Source organism: Heterocephalus glaber, unplaced genomic scaffold (assembly GCF_053883595.1).
Source record: "Heterocephalus glaber isolate CG9 unplaced genomic scaffold, H.glaber_assembly_v1.0 deba00001444, whole genome shotgun sequence".
NCBI lineage: Eukaryota > Metazoa > Chordata > Mammalia > Rodentia > Bathyergidae > Heterocephalus > Heterocephalus glaber.
In genome coordinates, this window is record NW_028258297.1 from 13,671,354 (window position 1) to 13,692,837 (window position 21,484).

General features: G+C 37.2%; 1 protein-coding gene across 6 annotated transcripts in view; it reads left to right on the plus strand.

The window, feature by feature from the left end:
• Positions 1 to 21,484, plus strand: part of Lmntd1 (lamin tail domain containing 1) — a 349,980-nt gene that overhangs the window by 279,114 nt on the left and 49,382 nt on the right. For 5 of the 6 annotated variants that reach the window (XR_015452323.1, XR_015452320.1, XR_015452319.1 and 2 more), the window contains 2 exons: positions 917 to 1,076; positions 3,086 to 3,258. The gene's annotated coding sequence lies outside the window, so the exon portion shown is untranslated. Of the gene's footprint in view, positions 1 to 916; positions 1,077 to 2,379; positions 2,526 to 3,085; positions 3,259 to 21,484 lie in introns of all 6 variants that reach the window. The other variant, XR_015452321.1, reaches the window with a different exon arrangement.

The window sequence follows — 21,484 nt, forward strand, 5'->3', positions numbered from 1 at the left end:
CACTATTCCATTTGCTAAGCAGGTTGTGTCCCTTTGAGCAGCCACATACAGAAGGGAGCTTAGGGAGGAAAGAAGTGCAACCGGAGAGAAGGAAGCCAGACTGGGGGGAGATTCCACCCAGGCTCCCCTTGCAGGAGCACCAAGTCTTTCTCTTTTTTCCCTGTTTTTTTTTTTTCTTTTCCTTTCCTTCCTTTCCCCCTCCCCCTCCCTAGTTCCCCTTCCCATTTGAACATTTTCTTCCTGTTTCACAGTATCTATTATACATTTTGGTCTCTATACTTTTGGTTTCTCACAACAGAGAAGCAATGCGATATTTACACATATGTATCTGATCTATTTCACTCGAGTATGTTCTCAAGGTGCATCCGTTTACCTAGAAATGTCTCAAGTTTATCCTTATTTATGGCTGAGTAGTACTCCATTGTATAAAACAACCACATCTTCTTTATCCATGCATCAGCTGATGGGCATTTGTACTGTTTCCAAGATTTAGCTGTTACAAACTACTGCTATAGACATAGGTGTGCATATATCACTGTGTTATGATGCTTTTAACTCTTTCTGGAAGATACCAAGAAGGGGACTGGATGGGTCAAATGAACCTCTAGTTTTAGCTTTTTGAGAAATCTCCACACTGATTTCCACAGTGGGTGCACCAGTCTGCACTCCCACCAACAGTGGAGCAGGTTTTCTTAACCACAGTGCCACACTGTTTCTCTTTGAGCTTCTCTTTTCAGGGCCTCACTTGTGTTTGTTTAAAAAAAAGTCTGTTGTGTTTATGCAGTCATCTACATGTTGCCTTTCTTAATTATAATATATATTTATGCCTTCTTTAACATGCTAAACACACCAATTAAGGTCTATTTTGTGTATTTCTCTTCAAACTCACTTCTTACTTTTTTTTTTTTTGAGACAGGGTTCACCATGAAGTTCAACCTGGCTGCAAACTCACCTCAATCCTCCTGGCTCAGCCTCGAGTCCTGAGATTACAGGCAGCTTCTTTATTCACTATTTCCATTATGCTCTTGAGTTACTTTCCTGGGTCGCCACCATCATCCATTCTCTACAATTAGAAGGTAATCTTATTTTCCTACTTTCTAAGTACTTAGAGGAGCGTCTTACTTTCCTATGCCTGTCAAATTGGTAAAGGTCATGTTAATGCCTATTCTATCCTTAAGGTTCTAGAAGTAATTTCCTAATTCTAAGGCTATAAACTGTAATGGAATCAAGTTCTCACCTTTTCAGGGGGCTAGAATTACTGACATATATATATACAAAAAGAAAACCCTTTCAGACAATTTTTTTAAATTATTCTTAATGGTTAGATGTAAATTTTTTTCACCATTTGTGACTCAGTAAGGGTGAACATTTTTATATTTACATTATTATTTGCTCATTTATTTATTTGCAGTGCTAGGGTGGATCCTAGGGTCTTGCACACATTAGACCACAGCAACATTTAAAGTTCTATTTTAGCCAGGGATTTAGCTCAGTTGTTCTGCCGCCTGCCCCAAAAGCACAAGGACCCGAGTTCGATCCCTGGTACCAAAATTCAAACAAACAAAAAGAGTTCTATTTTAAAATGTGTTGAAGTTCTATTTATCAATCACAATCACCGTTATATAAAACTAACATCAGATTGCAGCACTAAGACATCGGTATATAAAGAACACAGGAGAGCTCCTGGGCACTCTGCTGAGATTCTCCCCTTATCCAAAGCGCCCTTTAAAAAAAGGAACTTTTTGAAAACTAGGGTCTTTTAAAAATGAGAATAGCAAATAAGTATGGAAAACTCTTGCTTCACAAAGTGTGATTGACTTTGGGAACCAATACGTGCCGTCTATTAAAATGAGCCAAAGTCTAGAAGTAACAATTACCACCAAACTGTGCAGCCAATGCGCATTCTACTACTGCTTGTGTATAAGTCTCCAGCTCCCCAAATCAGTTTTTCCATCTTTCATACTAATGTAGAATTTTGCCCAATTACTAAAAAAAAAATCCTAATTTCATTCAACCCCACCGATCTCTCCTGGGTCCTACGTGCTGTAGCTTGTGAGCCCTCCCCACTCAGTATCTTCCTCTACTACACAGCAAGATACTCAGTTGTTTGAACTGGTTTTTAGCACCTTTCGTGCCAGAGAACCTTTAAGGGGTACAAGATACTATGTACACATGAAAAGTCACTATTTGACAGGTGAGAAATAGAATTCTCATAATACATGGGCATAGTAAATGACAACCATCATGACTCCGATAGCTAAAAGCTAAATCATGGTGACAGACCAACATCTCAAACTTGTGTTGTAACTAGGCCTGTGTTCTAGTTCAGACGGGATATTGACGCTTTCTCCCCCGCCCCCTCTCTTATTGTGATACCAGGGGACTGGAGGATCAAACCCAGGGGCTCTGCTGCCCCAGTCCCTCCCACCTTTTTTATTTTGAGGCTGTATCCTTTACTAAGTTGCCCAGATGGAACTCGGCTAGTGATCCTCCTGCCTCATCCTTCCTGAGTGCTAGGATTACAGGTGTGTACCATGTTCTCTTTCTTGAAAACTAGTCTGAGTAAGTCAATTATTTTAAATCAGACTTCAAGACTCTTTGAGGCACCTTTAGTTTTGCCAAAAACAATGTGTCTACCTTTCTACCTTCACTTTGGTTTAAATCATTTCAAATTTACAGAAAATTTGCAAGTACACGAGGAACTCCATGTACACTTTGTACAGGCTCATCAGTTTTTACAAAGTGGCTACATGTTCCTTTTAAACATTTGAGAGTAGATGACAGACCTCTTTTCCTACACTTTCATTGTAAGAACAAGGATATTCTTTATGTGATCATAGTACAGTCACCAAATTAAAGAAATTCGCTATTCTAGAATATTTTAACCTACTATAGAGTCCATGTTCCAATTTTGTCAGTTTATTAAGCCATGAACTTTATAGTATTTTACTTCTTCAGCCCAGGATTCAGTCTGGGTTCATGCATGCACTCTGTTTTGCTGCCATTTCTCTTCTTTCTCCTCTAATCTAAAACAGTTCCTTAGTTTTTCTTTGTTCATCATGACATTGGCATTTTTGTCTTACAGATGGATATTTCGTGGTATATTCCTTCACTTGGGCTTGTTTGATGTGCACTCATGATTAGAATTGGGTTATGCACATTATACAGATGATGTCATGTCTGTCTCAAGGTATCCCTTCCACAGACACATGCAGTTCATCTCCTGGCTGGTAATTTAATTCTCATCAGTTGGTCAAGGTATGGTTTTGCTCTCACTTTATTTAGCTACTGTTTTTCCCTTGGTGATTAACAAACAATCTATGGGAGTCACATCTACTTTTTAGATAAGTGTTTGCAATGAATTTGTAAAATTTGAGATCTAATAGAATGCTGAGATCACTATAGAATTTTTAAAAATGTATTTTCTAAGTATGTAATGACCCTTGCCATGCTAGTGTGAAAAAATGTACTCCATAGCTATATGACATGAGTATGTATTAGGCAATAGAATACAATGATTGAGGCTATGGATGCTGAAGTAAGATACCTTAACATTTGAATCCCAATTCCAACACTTCAGTGCTGGAAAATGTGGTAAATTGTCTTACCTTACAGTGCTTCCATTTCATCATCAATAAGATGTGGAAGATAAAATATACAATCCAAATTCATGGTGTTATTTCAAGATTTAAAAAGTTAATAATATATACCTGGCACCAAGTAACCACACAATAAATATTCCCTTTTGTATGTAATATGTTTACATACTTATTGTGTGTTGTTAGAGTTGTCTCTCCATGTCCTTGGAGGATTGATTCTAGGATACCTCTGCCCCTGTGGATAACAAAATGTGAATGCTTTCAGGTTTCTTATTTAAAATGAAGTAGTATTTGCATATAACCTACACACATCTTCCTGTACAGTTTAGTTCACCTCTAGATTACTTATAGTACTAATACAATGTAAATGCTATATGAATAGTTATTGTACTGTGCTGCTTAGGGAATGATAAGAAAAGTCTGTACATGTTTAATACAGATGCAGTTTTTCTTTCAATATTTTAGTACAAGTGTCTTTGACTCTGTGGATGCAGAACCTGTAAGTAAGTGGTACCTAATACTTTTAAGAGCACAAATATATATGTAACTAAAAATCCAAATAAGTAATTTTTTAGGCATAACTATTATTCTTATGCTACGAAACCCAAAACATAAATCTAGGCACATATAGTTTCTACATATGCATAATTCAAGTATTTTGACTCATGTAAGGACTCATTCATTTCTTAAACAAATTTTCCACAAGTTCTTAGAACTTTCCAGACACACCGGATATACAGTGTTAGACCAGATGTCTCCCACGGGGATTGCATTCTAATGGAGAATATAGCTAAGAAACAAGTACGTATGTATAATAAATTAGGATGATTTCAGGTAGTACCAAGGATTCTGAATAAAATAAAACAGGGCAATGCATAGAGAGAGGTTGGAGTGACAGTTTTCAATGGGTCAGTCCCAAAAAAGCATTTTGTGTGACATACATATTAATATCTCTGTTGCTTATGTAACAAAATGTTTTATAGAATTATGATTTGAAATGAAACAACATGGAAGAAATCCTAGTACATTAAGCTCTCTATAAATAAGATATTATCATAGTTGTGTAATGCCTTTTACTGTCACAGAACATGTATCATGCTGATCTTGGATGGAGCTGCTTTTAATTGAAAATGTGCCCTTTATCACCATCTCCTCTGAAGCTCCTGGGGTTGTTGATCACATAGTTCTATTTAGAAATCAGTTGCAGGCACACGCCTTCCTTCTTTCTGCTTTACTCTCCAGCCTAGCTGTTATAGGTGCGAGTTGACCTTTCAAATATGCTTCACAGTGCCCAAAAGTTTAAAAATTGAAACTTACCTCATACCATCATCATTTCTTCATTTCTCCAGCCTTATTAGCCCACTGTAGTGCTACATTGACCTCAGAGAGGCTGTAACAACCAAAGATTATCTTTTGTGCCTTGGGAGTTCTTCCTCGGGGTTTCTCGTGTGACCTCTTGAATGGGAGGTATTTAGGGCTTGAAAGTCAAACAGACCTTCATTTGAAACTCGGATTTACCACAGAACTTCAAGAGGGTTGCTTAACCTTTCTGAGCCTCACCTCTAAAATGTTGGGTAATTGGGAGATTTGAATGAAAGTAGGTGAGTTTGTATGTGTGAAAACCTGGTTTAGTATCTTACCTAGGGCTCAAGATGTTCATCAAATACGGGTCAGGGATTTAGCTCAGTGGTTCCAGTGCCTGCCTTGCAAGCGCAAGGTCCCGAGTTCAATCCCAGGTACCGAAAAAAACACAAAAAACAAAAACCCCAAAACCAAAACAAGATATGACATTCTCTTCTTTCACTCATATTCCTGGTGATCTTTATAGAGGCCTTCCAAGGGTGCCCTGAAACTGGGTAAGTTCCTTCAGGATAGAGTTCCTGAACCTGAGAGGACAGCAAATACCTGGGTGATAAGATAGGTTCCACAACTCCCTCAACAGGCTAGCCAGGATTTCTAAACCTGGGAACTATAGCCCCTAGAGCTCAGGAATCTGAGGTGTGCCTGGTAAACCCGAGGGCTGAGAAGGCACAAGAAGCAGGCTTTGCCCTTCTTCTGATTCAGAGTCTTGTGTGCTGGCTGGCAGCAGCTGACATTCTTGCCTTTGTAGATCTGCTCCGTGGGGTTCCACTCCCAGTTTTTTTGATGAAGTATTTAGAGAGCATTGCCATTTAATCCCTAAGACATTAGAATTAATGGTTTCATCATAACCCTTAGATCACAGAAATGGCATACCTGCCAGTTACATATCTTTTAGTGATGAAAATTCAGTTAGAAATTGTAATATACATTGGGAATTTTGCCAAGTATTTATAGTAGCCTCAGGCAGCAGCTAGAATCTTTTTCTTTTCATCAAAATTAGATGTTTTGTTCTGGTTACAAAATAACACATTTTCAAGACTGGAAAAATTAGAAAAAACTGTATATGTGTGTGTGTATATATACATATACATATATATATTGCCTATTTTATGTATACTATATATTGTACTATATGCCACAGTGTATCTAGTACATATACACTCTACTACACATACCAGTAGGACATATACACTCTACTATACATAGTACAAATATATTATACTATACTATTGTATCAGTTAGGGTTCACTAGAAGAACAGATTGATATGATATGATATGATATGAAAGAATTTACAAGGCAGGCTTACAGTGGCCACCTGCAGAGTCACTGGTGGAAGAATAGCAAAAGGGCAATATTTGTGCTGGAGAGCCAGAGGATCCAGTCACAGATGGAAGGCCTGGAACTCACTGCAGAGTTTTGTGTGAGTCCATATTGGGAAGCTGAAGGGTCTGCATTGGATGCCTGAAGAATCTGCATTAGAAGGCAAAGAATCTGGGCTGGAAGCCTGGAGATGGATGCCCAGAGATGATGACCAAGGCTGGAGCTCCTCCAAAGAAGCAAAAAGCAAGACTTCCTTCTTTCCCTTTTTATTCCATCCAGGCTACAAGCCTACTGGCTGGTGCTACCCACACCCAGATGGGTCTTCCCCGTCCAGTAAGTCAGTCATCCAGATACACCAGGACTGTGCTGAGTCATTGGCTAGATGTTTCTTATTCAAGATGACACTGCAGTTAACTAACATAACCATATAGTACAGTATATGTGTATATATAGTACATATAGTGCATATAGTGTATAGCACAGTATGTATAGTATACGATATATGTATGTATGAATACAAAATATAGAGTACATATACTATATAGTATATATTACATATATACTGTACATATTATATATTACACACATACTATGTATAATCTATATATTTACATGTTTGTGTATATATATACATGTATGTCCCAAACAGTATTTTTCAAAACTGTCTTCAATACCAGTACCAATCAATCAGTCAATTCTTCAGAACCTCTTGGTTTTGGTAATTATGTGATTTCCAGCACAAGCACTAAATCAAAATCCCTGAGAGTGGGACCCAGAATCTACATTTACTGTACTGCGCAAGTGACTCTGAAGGCCAATTAAAGTTACATAACTAGACTTCACCATATATTTAATATATATCTTGCCCTTCAGTTATGAAAATTTCTCATTCAAATATATAAAGGTGGGTAAGATTCTAAAAATATCTGTAAAATGATTTCCATTTCTGTAAAATAATGCGCAAGTTTCTAGTGAGTTAGTGCTTTGTCTGAATACTATGCTCTCTACAATAAGGTGAGTACAAACTGGAAGAAAAGTATTGACCAAGTAGGAAATTGGGTGTTAATTTATGTGAATTTGCGAACAAACCCTCCTCAAGTTTATTTGGGGAAGCAATGTTCTTAAAGCATAGAGGGCCTGAGGGATGCTCTCTTGTTTGATTCTAGTTGCCATGTGCAGGTGTAAAGAAGGCTTCTACATATATGCATTGCTCAGATTTGAGGGCTGGGGCAGAAATTGGTGCTCCACTCTGGCATAAAGTTTGTGTGTTTTATATCCCTAGCCTCAAGGTTGAATTTTGGTCCCTTGACTTTGAAAAATAAAGGTGGCAACTGGGTAGAGACTCTGTAAGTGCTCAGTGTCCCCAGCCTTACACCTCTAAGTATTGCTTTGTCTCTGAAATTAGAAGACCCACATACAAGTATGATCAGGACTCATCTGACCCCAGAAATGATTGGCTAAGCCTACCTTTTTCTCACCAGAATTGAAATAATGTAAAAACTTATAAAATGATCTTTGGGGTCAGACAAGCTTGTTTGCCAATTCCGACCTCACCCTTTCAAACTATATGTCTCACTTTTCTCCTATGCAAAATGAGCACAATAGGAAATGGGCAAGGAAGAGAGGATTCGCATCATAATGTAAATGAAATGCATGACATGTGGTAGTCTTAATAAAAGGTGTTATAATCACTATCCTTTCACTTAAAGCGTAAACATGTATTCAGATACAAAGTCGAAAGGAAAGAAAGATGGAATGTACCTAACATGGGCAATGTGGCTCTTCTTTTGGAGGGAAAAGCAGGTCCTTCTGAAGGGGCTTGTTAGGATTGATTTGCACTCAGCTCTAGGAAGCTGCACTGTGTTTGCTCTAAAGTTTTAAATGCCCCTGTTGAACATGCAGACAGCCGTTGGAGAAGCAGATGTCTAAACTTGAAAGAAGAAGCCCATTTTTCTTTTTAGAGCCTTTAAGGACTTGAGTTCTAGTTACCTGCTCTCCCCTCTGTCACTTCCAAAAGCCTCCCCACTTCCAAAGTAGAGATGATCCCTCAGCTGCAGTATACTTTCATTTTCCTGAGTGAAACGAAGGGCCTTTCTCCAATTCTCCTTGTCTTGGTCCATTTAGGTTGCTCAAGTGACTACCGTAGACTTCATAAATAGCAGCCATTCATTTCTCAGTATTCTGGAAGCTGGCAAGTCCAAGATCCAGGTGCCCACAGAGGTAGTGTCTAGTGTGAGTTGGTTTCTTGGTCTCTGATGCTATCTTTTTGCTGCGTCCTCATGTGGTGGAAGGGGCAAGGTGACTCCCTTGAACCTCTTCGTTAAGAAGATGAAACTCCCCATACACAGAATGATCCAGTTGGCTCCCAAAGACTCCATCTCTTGATATCATCACTTGGGGGAGCAGGATTCCAACATGTGAATCCTGGAGGGACACAGACATTCAGACCGTAGCATTCCTCTCTCCAGTTCCCCCAAACACCAGCCCCACCTCCCAGATCCAGCGGAAAATTCACTTCTCAGAGGCCTTCCCCAGCTTCTCAGTAACAGGGCTCCATGCGGTTTGCTATCACCACGTATCATCACCATAACTCTTCTGCTGCTCACCAAGAAGATGAATCTAGTCTTATTCATCGTTATATCCCCTATTGTAAGGGGTACTTAGTGAGCACTTAATACGTTGCTGTAGACTTCATTGATTAATGAAAGAAAGACAGCTGAAAAAAGAAACTTTTCAAAAGACTTCTCTTTCTTACACCCAAGATCATTCTTTGGACACAGAGGAAAGAAGGAGGCCATTTTAAAGAAAGAGTCTGAATGATACTAACCCATGTACATTAATGTGGACCCTAGAGACCTAATATGTGTCAAAGGGCTGCACGTTAATTACATGGCTATTATACTCCCTCTTCACATTACATATTTTAGGGAGCAAAAATTTTGATGTTAAAAGTTTTATATGCTACAGGTTGATCTAATGTTTGGAAAGCAAGCTAAGACACAGTCTATGCAAACTGGTTTGTTTTTGTTTTCATAATTTTAATCAGATCAGGTTAAATTCAGTTGTGCTGTGATTTTTTTTTTTTGGAAGTTTTCTCCTTTAACTAGATAAGTCATGATGTGAAAAAGTACACACACACACACACACACACACACACACACACACACAACTGTTGAGAAGAAAGAAATGAAACCATTATAGGAATCCAGTGTTCTGGGAATCTAGCTATATTCAGCTTTAAATAGACAATATGCGCTGAAAATGGTTAGATGTGGCAGTTTGATTTATTTAATTGCAGGTACTAGAAATAACAACTATGAAGAAAAAACAGGGAAGAAAACAAATCTACTTTCAGACCGGGTTGCTCATAAAATATGCTACTATCTCAAAGGTTCCCCTTAATTTCTCTCTACCAGCAGCAGCAGTACCACTCCTGTGCACAGTGCTAGGGCATATTAGTATCTTAAAGAAATATGGGACCAGTTATAAGTTCATCCTTAATCTTAGCTCCTATCATCCCCATTCTTACTTATCCATATTATAATTGCTTTTAGGGCCTCCTTGAAAGCCCAATACAATTTATTTATTGAGCTTCTACTGTGTGTCAAGTCTATGCATACTTAATGCTTTGACTATAAAGATAAGTGAGATCTGGTCCCTGATCTCTAATAACTCACAGTGTAATTAGAGAGGGGGGAGGAGGGATATCCCCAAGATAGCTCATGTATTGATCTAGGGACCTAGGGCCTTCCTTCCCTAATTGACCTAATTAACATGGGCTTTATTAATTAAACTGTAAGTATACATCCTCCTCTGCAAATCTTGAATTTGACTGAAAATATGTATCAGTATAAGCACTCATGAATCCACACAAACAAGCATGTGTGGGAAGACACCGATATCTTAGAAGAGGCAACATGAGGTTGTAAATTTGAATGATAAAGTGGTAGTTTTCACTGGGAAATATAAAAGATGAATTATTATTTGCACTAGCTTACCTTTAAAATAAGTGCTGTTTATATTTTAGGCAGGTATTGTGAAATTTCTTTCCCATTAAAATGAAAATTATATTTCTAAGTTTAAAAAATCAAAGTTGTTTTTAAAAAAAGCATGAATCTTTTCCTTAAATTCCGGCTCTAATTCACCCTTGTTGCATGAATTATTTTCAAAATGTAACTGTCAGCCTTTATGGGCAAGTTTTCTAAGATTATTTGTTGGTAAATAATAAATTTTGAAAACAATTGCTTTTTACTAAGTGCTGATCATTTCTAGGTGGTTTGTGGTATTACAGAATTTTAATTATGGGGTATTTTGGTCAGATGGTAAACTTCCATGAACCAAGATCATAGAGACTTTTGTAGTTGAAAATGGATCAAAGAAAATTCACAGTGTCCAGAAGGAAAGGAATGAGACTCCAAAGTGAACATTATCCAATTCCTCACCCTCTGTGAACCCAGATACATAAGCACTCGGTTAATGTGGAGGGAAGCTGGTGATCTACCTTGCAACTCAAGAGAAAAATAACTTCTGGAAATGGCATAAAAGGTTATCACACTCAGAAACTATGTCCAGTTGCTTCTAAGAGCCACTGAATATGAATATTCCAGGAATAAAGTCACAATATTTTGGTGAGATTTGATTTCCCTGAAGGAAAATAGGGCTGATGTTTTTTAGCCAAAATGTTTATACTCTCTCACCTTCCCCAAAAGATCTGCAGAAGGCTAATTTGCTCATTGAAACTGTGATTCAAGCTTGTCTTAAGTGACTCTAATACCTGTTGTTATTGTAGAGGGCTGAGCTTGGGGGAGATCAGGCATTCATATTCACACTCTGGTTGTAGAAAAGAGAAAATAGGCTTTCATAATATCAATGAGGTATGCAATTGCAAAGCTTTGTTTGAAATCATCTGCTACTCATAAAGTGGAATAGTAATGTCAGAATTTAGACTCCCAATAATTTAAACCTCCAATAAGTTAGGGCAGACTTTAGGGCAGTTAAGGAAAACTATGGTATTCTTGTTCTCTTGTGATGCATTGAACTTACTTCTACCAATGTGTTTTCCGTACTCCACTCTATTCCTCAATATTACTATGTATTAATCTTTTTGAGGGCACAGATTATGTTATTTATGAGGGCTGATCAGACCCTCAGCTACCTTTTGCGGGGGAATAATGAGGAATAAAAAAAAAAGAGACAGAGGTAATTTTCAAAATATAAAAGGAGGGACCAGGAGTAGACCTGCCTCTAAGGGACAGACTCCAATAAAACCCTGAGTTTGGCCCACTTTTGTTAGCCAGTGAGAAGTGCAGGGAGGAGTAGCACACATTTTATGGAACAGCAGCTATAGAGAATGAGTGGCTAAGGATTAAGTTAAGGAGGATCCAGATTGTCTCCACACCCAATTGCCTCTATGTTGACAATTGTCCTCAGCATATGCTGTCTTGCCTCAAGAGTGCAGGGTTATAGACATTTTGCCCATAGCCAGAGTGCATGAGGCCTTCCTCATACTTCCTTGTTCCTGAAGCAAGATAACCAAGCTCAAGACTGTGGGATTTTTTTTTTTTTTTAGTACTGAGGATCGGATCGAACTCAGAACCTTGCACTTGCAAGGCAGGCAGCAAAACCACTGAGCTAAATCCCCGGCCTTAGACTGTGGGATCTGACTTAGGTAGCCTAGTCCCCAACAGTTTTTCACCAATGAATTTCAGATATGAAGACACATGTTAAATCCTTCAAAAAATAGTGAATAAAGAAATACATGAGAGGCTGAAGATGTAGATCAGTGGTAAAACTCTTGGCTAGTGTGCTTAAGGCCCTATGTTTGATTCGGTGCTGAAAAGAAAAAAAAAAGGCTAAGAAACACGAATCCATTTATATGGAAGATGCAATGGCTACAGGTTAAACATGGCTCTACTACATGTATGGTGGAACACGGTGAAACACTGTCTTTTTTATAGAAGCCTAGATTTTCATTATCAGTCTTTCAAGTTAACATAAATGACTAAGAGTATTATTTATACAATTTGAGACCCATTTCAATGATGTGAAGCTTTATAGTTGTTCCTTACAAATTATCAAAGAGGAAGAGATGTTGCATTTAATTTTTTTCATAGGATTCCAAGGTAGTATTAGTATGTCTTTGCACATTTTCTCTTTTATAGTTGCAGATGCCATTCAATGATTTTATAGAACTGACTTTTATATTATAATCCAATTAATTTTTCAAAAACGTGTCTAAGACTGCATCTGGAAAAAGAAATAAGGACAAACATTTATGGATTTTTACATTATATTCCCAAGAACTATGCTAAATACTTCATTTCATTCACTTGATCATCACAATAATCTCATGAAGTAACTACTAAATTTCCATTTTATGTGTACGGAAATTGGTATCATTTGTAACCTTTCAAGTAATGGAAAAATATCTGGATTGGAAGGCAGCTGGAGTAAAACTGCTCAATCCTGAGATATACCAGTCCTGGGAGATATCTAGTGCAGATGGAAGAGATCAAAACATTGCTCCCTGAGGAAGCACCACGTGCCACAGCATCTACTGTAATAAAACCAGAGTATAGGTGAGTGTACCCCGAAGGGGCCTTTTAAATTAAGTGGAACGGATCTGGGAGCATTTAAGCTTTGTGGATATTGTTGGTGGTGGAATATTGGTAAGTCATCTTTGAGGCCCAGTTGGCCTATGTGGGTCACAGTAAGATGCTGGAGGCTGGAATACTCCTCAAGGCTCAGTCCCTAGAATTATTATCATTATTATTATTATTATTATTACTATTATTATTATTATTTGGCATGGTTGGGGATTGCACCCAGTTGCCCAGGCTGGCCTAGATCTCAGCTTCCTGAGTAGCTGGAGCTACAAGCATGTGTCATTATGCCTAGTTTAGAATTCTTTATATAGATACATCTTAAATTTACACATAGTCACATAGTTTGGATATATAGATAGATATATCTAGATATATCTATATATATATCTATATCTATCTATATATATGTATATATCCCAAATTTACATCTCCAATTTAGATCTCTCTTGAGTTTAACACTCAGATAAACTGAATGCTGGATATTTCCAAAACATGTCCCATTTGGGGCCCTTGATGATTTCTTCTTCAGATCAGATTATGAGGTCACTCGTGGTCTGGCACTTCATTGCCCCTCAGCCTCTCTTCTACTGCTCTCCCTTTTGCTTCCTCAGCTATACTCACAGAGCCTTCCTTACCGTTCTTTAAGGACACCTAGTAAGACCCTGCCTCGGACTTTTGCTCTTATGATTTTCTAGTTCAAATGCCGATTCCCCAGTTATCCGCATGACTTCCTCTCTCACCACCTTCAGGTTCCTGTACAAGTATCACCTTTTCAGTGGGGCCTTCCCATCTACAATTACAACTCCCTCCCACTCGCTAAGTCTCCAGCACTTTTTATCTCCTTTCTCGCCTTACTTTTCTATTTTTGCATTTATTATTATCTAGCCTTGCATTTTTCTAATTAGAGATAATTCCTCAAAGCTAAGATGCCTGTGATTATACAGTACAACATTATTTTTGTATCACAAAGAAATAAAAACAATCACTGCCAATTACATAGGCTAATATTGTCATATAATTACAGAGATGTTGAAATGTGAAAAATTGTGGATCTCTAACATGATGAAATAAGGTATTTCTTCTATTGTATTTCTCTCCTACTAAAACACAGACTTTATATGGACATGCATTTTTATCTGTTTGGCTCACTGCTTTATTATTTAACACATAGTAGATGCCTAATAAATATTTATTAAATGACTGTTAAAGAACTAATGAAAAGGTTAAACCTTTATATGATCTGGGTATATCTTTTCTAATTGCCTTAAAAGACTGAAATCTAAGAAGAGAAAGATCATAGAGGACATCAAAGTTTTGTTTTCATTTCCTAGAGTTTTCTGGAAGCCTCAGAGGCCAATATTAATTGCTTAAGGGCCACTGGTAACTTTGCTTAAATGCATGCAATAGCCATTTAACCTCATCTGAATATATGTAGGGAATACCATCTGCTCCCAAATCTTTACCTAGAAAGCTCCATGTTACTCAGATTCTAAGCTGAAGTCTCTCCTCTAGGAGACAAGTTCTAAGATTTCCCACTGCATCCAGCCCTACTCTATCTAATCACCAATCTTTTTCTCATTAGTGTTTGTCACTAAATGAAATTCACAAAGTGTTTTCCCCAAATCCAACTAGAATTCAATTCCATGAGAAAGAGACATCACAGATCTTCTTCTTCTCTGTTATCATCAACCCCAGAAAAGTGCCTGGGACACATAAAGTCCATTAGAATTATTTATTGAATGAATATACATAGAATGTTTCGATGCCCCAAAATATGCTCTTCTCTCCCCTGACCTAAAAATGTTCTACTGAGTTCTACTGTTAAAGTAATTTGTTTGAATAAGGACAGTTACAGATATTCAGGAAATCTAGTGATAGATAAGGCAAATGTGATATTTGGGCAAAGATAACTTTAGTCAAGGAGTATCCATTAGTACCTTAATAAGTGCTTTTTTGTCATATTTAAACTCTTTGAAGTGGATAGTTGATGCCTTCCAAATCATAGGCCAGGTGCTATACAAAATGACAGCTTTAATCCTCTCTTTAGAATGTGGCGCCTTCAATCCTCTAGGTTAAATTCTACACCTGCCATTCTGTAAAATGTAGATTTGAAAAGACAAAAAGGAGAAGAAACTTCTTGATACCTTTTGTCCCATTAGTCCTTTAATGAGAGCAAAAGATGTGGGAAAGACAGTGGTCCCCAGAATAGCCAAGAGGTAGATGCTTCTGATTTATCATCCATTAATCATGTCAAAATGCTTACATTCTTCAAAGTTTGCAGTAAACATGTATTTACATTATAATAAAAGAGAGCATGCTTTAATTAATTCTATAATCTGCTCTCAATTTTTTTTCAATGGTTAAAAACCTTTTGACTACAGTTGCATAACACAGGCTTGGAGACTGGACAGAGTGCTGAAACTCATTGTCATTGAAATCCTGACCTGTACCAAGACTGAATCTTGTAACTCAGAATGAAAGGGGAAGCCCAGAAAATATCCCAAAGCTTCAATGTCTGAGCTGATCTGGCTCAAGACACTTCCATTTATCTCCTTGAAGTGGAAACACTTTCAGGTTGGTAAGTTTAAGGTCTTTCCCAAGACTTCAAGTAAATAGTATGACATTCTGATTTCGAAGGTGGGTAGACATTTTGTATGTGGACTACAAACTAAATATAGAAAATGCTATTGTAAGCATTGTATAAAGGAAAAACTTTTACCATGAATAAAAAGGTCAGCAGACCTGAAGAGTGGCAAGTGAGAGGGGGTCAGAGGAAGTTACTCCTGTCTATGGTGGTTGGAGTTGCTGGGAGTCATTACATCCTTGACATTAGTCCTCAAAGACTTGCTGGAGAAGGTGGGGTTTCAGCGGTTGCGTATTTCAAATGCATGTACCATAGAGATCCATATGATACAAAATTATGCCCTGTCAAACTTGGGAGATCTTTCAGGAAAAAAAGAGAGCAAGAAATGTGTTTCTGGAGTCTCACTGGGAACCCCAAGATTCATGAATTAACGCACCTTGGGCTCATCTGAGCATGGTTGTCTGATGGTCTGTGGTCACCTCCATATCCAGTCTCCACTTCAATCCCAAGGTTGCATGCTGTATCTACTCCCATCTCCATCACAAGAGCCCTGGTGTCCCTCCCCTGCACACTGTCGATGCCCACTCTTAGTGCTACCTTAGTTACTGATTTGAATTTTAAGAACTGCACACAGTAGAAAATCGTTATGCTATGTGATGTGTGACATGGTGTGGTTAAAAGCAAACAGAACTCGGGCTGTAATCTTGGCTGTACTTACCAAGAGAACTGTAAACCATACTTCCCAGCATTGCTGTCAGGGCGAAGTGAGAGAATGTCTGCAAAAGCACCAAGATAAAGCAGTGTATTTACCAAAGCATGAAAATATGGCCAATAGCAGATGGGTTTTACAGCAGTCTGATTAATTTTCTTCTTTAGGCTTGGAACAGATCTCTCCTCAGCTCTTTCTCATAACAAAAGAAGTTTTAGTCATAATAACCATATCCAACCGTGTGTGAAGAAAAATATGCTACACAATTAAGCAAGAAAATGTAGGTTTTAAGATTTTAAGATTTATGATCTTTCCAAGTGTCTTTTGCACCGTGGGGCTTTAAGTCTTAAGTATGGTTAAAGAAAAGGTCCTTCCCAAACCAAGCTGCTGCTCATACAGTTATTCTTGCTCATCCCACCCTTCGTCAATTGCCTACAAAGTGCTGCTCTCTCAGCTCTCACCTCTGCAAGGATGAGGCCTTTTTTGGCTACTTGAAATAATCGACCTTTCCCTTATTAAGTACTAGTACTAGTACTTACTAGCTGTGAAACTCAGGTAGAAATTTGACCATGACAATAATGTTCATTATATAATTCCAATTATTGAGCACTTGGTATTTGTCTAATTCTTTTTGCGGGGGGGGGGGTACCGGGAATTGAACTCAGGACCTTGCACTTGCAAGGCAGGTGTGGTGCCACTGAGCTTAATACCTGGTCCTGATATTTGTCTAATTCTTACAATCATCCTGCAAAGCAGCCATAATTATTCCTGTGTTAAGACTGAAAGAGGTTAGGGAACAATGCTAGGACTTAGATTCAAAGAGTAAGATTTCCATTACACTAAGCTTCTTCTAATATGTTTATCATTTGTGCATTTTGGTTTTTTAATTTGTGAGTTAGCTTATTTGTGTCCCCTTGCATAAGTTATTAATGGCAAGACTTCTAAACAAAAGACTTACAATGCTCTTGTTTTTGTGTCACCTTTTCTAAGTTACAGTCACCTCTTAGATAAAGATAATTCCCTCCAATTCTTAGATGCAGTTCTATGGTTTTAAGACAAAGATAAGAATGCTAAATGCTCTCTGTCTATGCTATTAAATAACTGAATTGATAAAAGAGAAATCACAAGAATCTCAAATCTTTTCTGCCTTTTAAAATTTAAGCCCAAAACTAAAATCAGTACATATTGACTTAAGTTAATATTGCAGAGGCAATGGAAAGGCCATATCCCCAAAGAGGTCTGTAAAAGGTCTAGTTCAGTGTTACCAGTTTTCCAAATGAGGGATTTGAGTTATTTGCTTTTCATGATGAGTTGAGCCAGAGTAGGGCTAACCCAAATCCTTCCTTCTCAAATATTTTTTAAAAAATAAATTTGAAAGTTGATGTTTCATTATGGCCAAACGCATTCAAAAGGTGGCAGTAACAAACACTGTTTTTTGTCACCCAGCTTTTAAAAATAGCTTACCTATGTGTAAGTCTTTTAAACATTCAGATATTACTAAATATATTCTCTTACGAAAATGTCAACTGCCAAGATTCAGCCCACAGGCATATTTTTATAGGCAAGTTACATATCCCTGAAAAATTATAGAAATGCATAATAACACCTACGTCCCCAAAGCCAAAATCCACAGCAGCTTTCTACTGACTTTGTGCCATGGGAGGCAGCCATTTTTCCCAACTGAAAACTCATAAAAATCTCAAAGGAGATGAAAACACTTTTTAAAAGCATGAAGCATCAAACCATCAAGTCCTGTGAGAAGGAAAAACACAAACCAAAAATGTATCACATGTTTATTGAACTCAATCCTGTTTATTTTATTTGTAAACAAAAATTACCTACCCTCCTTTTATTCATGAATATACCATAAATATTTACTCCAGCTTATTTAATAGCAACAGGGCTATGCTTTTGTCAATTGTGCTCATGTCCCTATGGACTTGATTATTATTAAGAAAATCATGCCTGTAAATTACAACTGGGGCTTGGAGAAGTTGCATTATCAGTCAACTATCAAATACCTAGTGAGTGTTTATAGCATCTGAGACAGTGAACTAGACAATGTGGTCATATTCAAAATAGAAAAATGATTCCTCTCTTTAAAAATAAGAGTTAAATTGAATACAGATTATTATTATGTGTTTAATACTCTATAAAGAGACAACTGATTTCTACAGACCTTTGAAGACTGCTGAAGTGGGGAAGAAAAAGAAATTTTTAAAAACTCTGAGCAAAACAATTTCTCAATAATTCAGGAAATAATTCCTTTAACAATAGCATCTAAAAACATGAAATATCTAGGAATCAACCTAACAAAGGAAGCAAAAGACCTTTACACTGAAAACTACAGCACTCTGAAAAAGGAGATCGAAGAGGATATAAGAAAATGGAAGGATATCCCTTGTTCCTGGGTAGGAAGAACCAATAGAGTGAAAATGGCCATACTTCCAAAACTGCTATTTAGATTTAATGCAATGCCGATTGAAATACCAACAATATACTTCACAGAACTAGAGAAAACAATCCAAAAATTCATTTGGAAGCAGAAGAAACCTAGAATAGCAAAAGCAATTCTAGGCAACAGAGACATGGCTGGCGGTATCACAATCCCCAACTTGAAACTATACTACAAATATACTGTGATAAAAAAACAGCATAGTACTGACAAAGAAACAGACCCGAAGATCAGTGGAATAGATTAGAAGTTGCAGAAACAACTCCAGACATACTCAGCCACCTCATCTTTGACAAAGGAGCCAACCACCCGCACTGGAGGAAAGATAGCCTATTTAATAAATGGTGTTGGAAAAACTGGATTTTAACCTGCCAAAGATTAAAACTAGACCCATACCTATCACCGTGCACTAAACTAAGATGGAAGTGGATTAAAGATCTAAATATTAAGACAGAAACACTAAACTTGATGGAAGATAAGTTAGGTAGACCTCTTGATGACATTGGCATAGGAAAAGATTTTATGAACAAATCTTCAGTAGCACGGGAGCTAGCACAAAGAATCAACAACTGGGATCACATCATATTAAAAAGCTTCTGCACTGCAAGAGAAACTACCAACAGAGCTAAGAGACAACCTACAATGCGGGAAGAAATTTTTAGCAGCTGTATCTCAGACAAAGTTCTACTATCTAGAATATATAAAGAACTCAAAAAAATCAGATCCCCCAAATATAAAGACCCAATTCAAAAATGGGCATCTGAAATGAACAGACATTTCTCAGACAAAGAAGTAAAAGCAGCAAATAAACACATGAAAAAATGTTCAACATCACTGGTCATTCGAGAGATGCAGATGAAAACAACGCTGAGATTCCACCTCACCCCACAAAGAATGACTGCTAACAAGAAATCAACCAATAACAAATGCTGGCAGGGGTGTGGAGAGAAAGGAACCCTTCTCCATTGTTGGTGGGAGTGCAGACTGGTGCAACCACTGTGGAAATCAGTATGGAGATACCTCAAAGAACTAGGACTACAGGTCCCATTTGACCCAGCTATTCCCCTACTGGGAATCTTCCCCAAAGAGTTAAAAGAATCATATCACAGCAATATATGTGTACCTATATTTATAGCGGCACAATTTGTAATAGCTAAAGCTTGGAAACAGCCCAAGTGCCCATCAACTGGAAACTGGATAAAGATGTGTTTTTTTAATAAAATGGAGTACTACTCAGCCATAAAGAATGAGAAACTAGAGTCATTTATAGCTAAATGGATGCATATGGAGGCCATACTCTTAAGTGAAATAAATAAGACACACGTGTAAATACCAAATAGTTTCTCTAGTGTGAGAAACTGAAAGTGTAAATAAGGATGAAAATGATTAAAATGAATAATCGATAATTTAAAATAGGAAAAGGTCCAAGGGTTTGGGGGTGGCGGGAGGGGAAGGGGAAAGGGAAGAAGGGAAAGGAAAATTTATGAGAAAGAAAAAAAAATGGAATCAAAGTCTGTGTAAATAGGGAAGGGTGGAGTGGGTGAAGGGTGCACAGGAAATTGGAGAAAAAATAAGAACTAAGATACATCATGTACAGGTGCAAACACCCAATGATAAATGTAAATGTATTGTATACCTAGAATGTACCAATAAATATATAAATTTAAAAAAAACAATTTCTCAAATTGCTTTTTGAGATTATCAGTCTTTGATAGGATGTGATTCTCCTTCAATATATTGATCTAGTACCTCATTGTTTAGCCTGACATTCACTCAAGCTTTCTAGATTGAGCTGAGTAAAACAAAAGTTACCTAAGATTTTTCAGAGACTTTAATATGGTAATGAGTTCCCCAAACATTTCAATAATAAAAAACTTTTTGGTGTTTGTGTGTTTTCTTTTGTATAGTACTTCTAATAGGTAAAGGGTCCTATGTTTATATTTATGTTAATCTTCTCAGGAGCTTGGAAGTTCAAACAGAAATTTTTTTTAGATTTATACTTTTTTGCTGTTATTCTAAAACTAAAAAAACATATTTTAAGCCATCATTAATAAGTATCTTATAGCTAAGTAATGTCATGTGATTTTAATATCTCCATTTGCATTTCAGCTTATGATTAGGGCAACAATAAGCCAAATGACATCATGCTTTGTTAGACAACATTTCTCAGCAATCTGAAAAGGGGAAGGGGTTAGGAAGTTGGAGCTATTACATTGAGCATGGTGTACAGGCTTCTTGAACTCAAGAGAAAATGTGCCATAACAGGCCATTCATTACCCTAGAGTGGGAAGCTATGGTATGCATATGTAGTCTGTCTTTTTACATTCCAACTTGTGACAGTACATTACTACTAGCATAATTACAATTTCAAAACTTTAAAAAACTATTTTCATGATTGTTTTTATAGGACACTTAAAAATATTGGCAGAGCAAAATAAATGATAGTCAAACAATAAAAAGAATAACCACAATGATAACACAGTGAGTCACAGAATCATATGGAAAAGACGAAGGAATCACGTAGACGGATAGAATAAAAGCCATGTACACACCTTCCTACTATTTATTTCACATTGACAATTTAATTCTAGTGAAACAACCTCAACCATCACATTTATGTTGATGATGTATATCATATGATTTAATTTGGCATTAATTGTCAATTTTCCTTGGGCTTATTGAATAAGAGCCACAAGAATTAAGACTTTCCCTTGCCTGATAATTGTCTATAACCTTAAATAAAATTACAGTAAGATTAAAATTTAACACTGCGTTTCTTCAAACTTTTGGCTCCTCCACTCAGTTTTTAAAAACACTTATATACCAGAAAAACTATAAAGTTCAAATA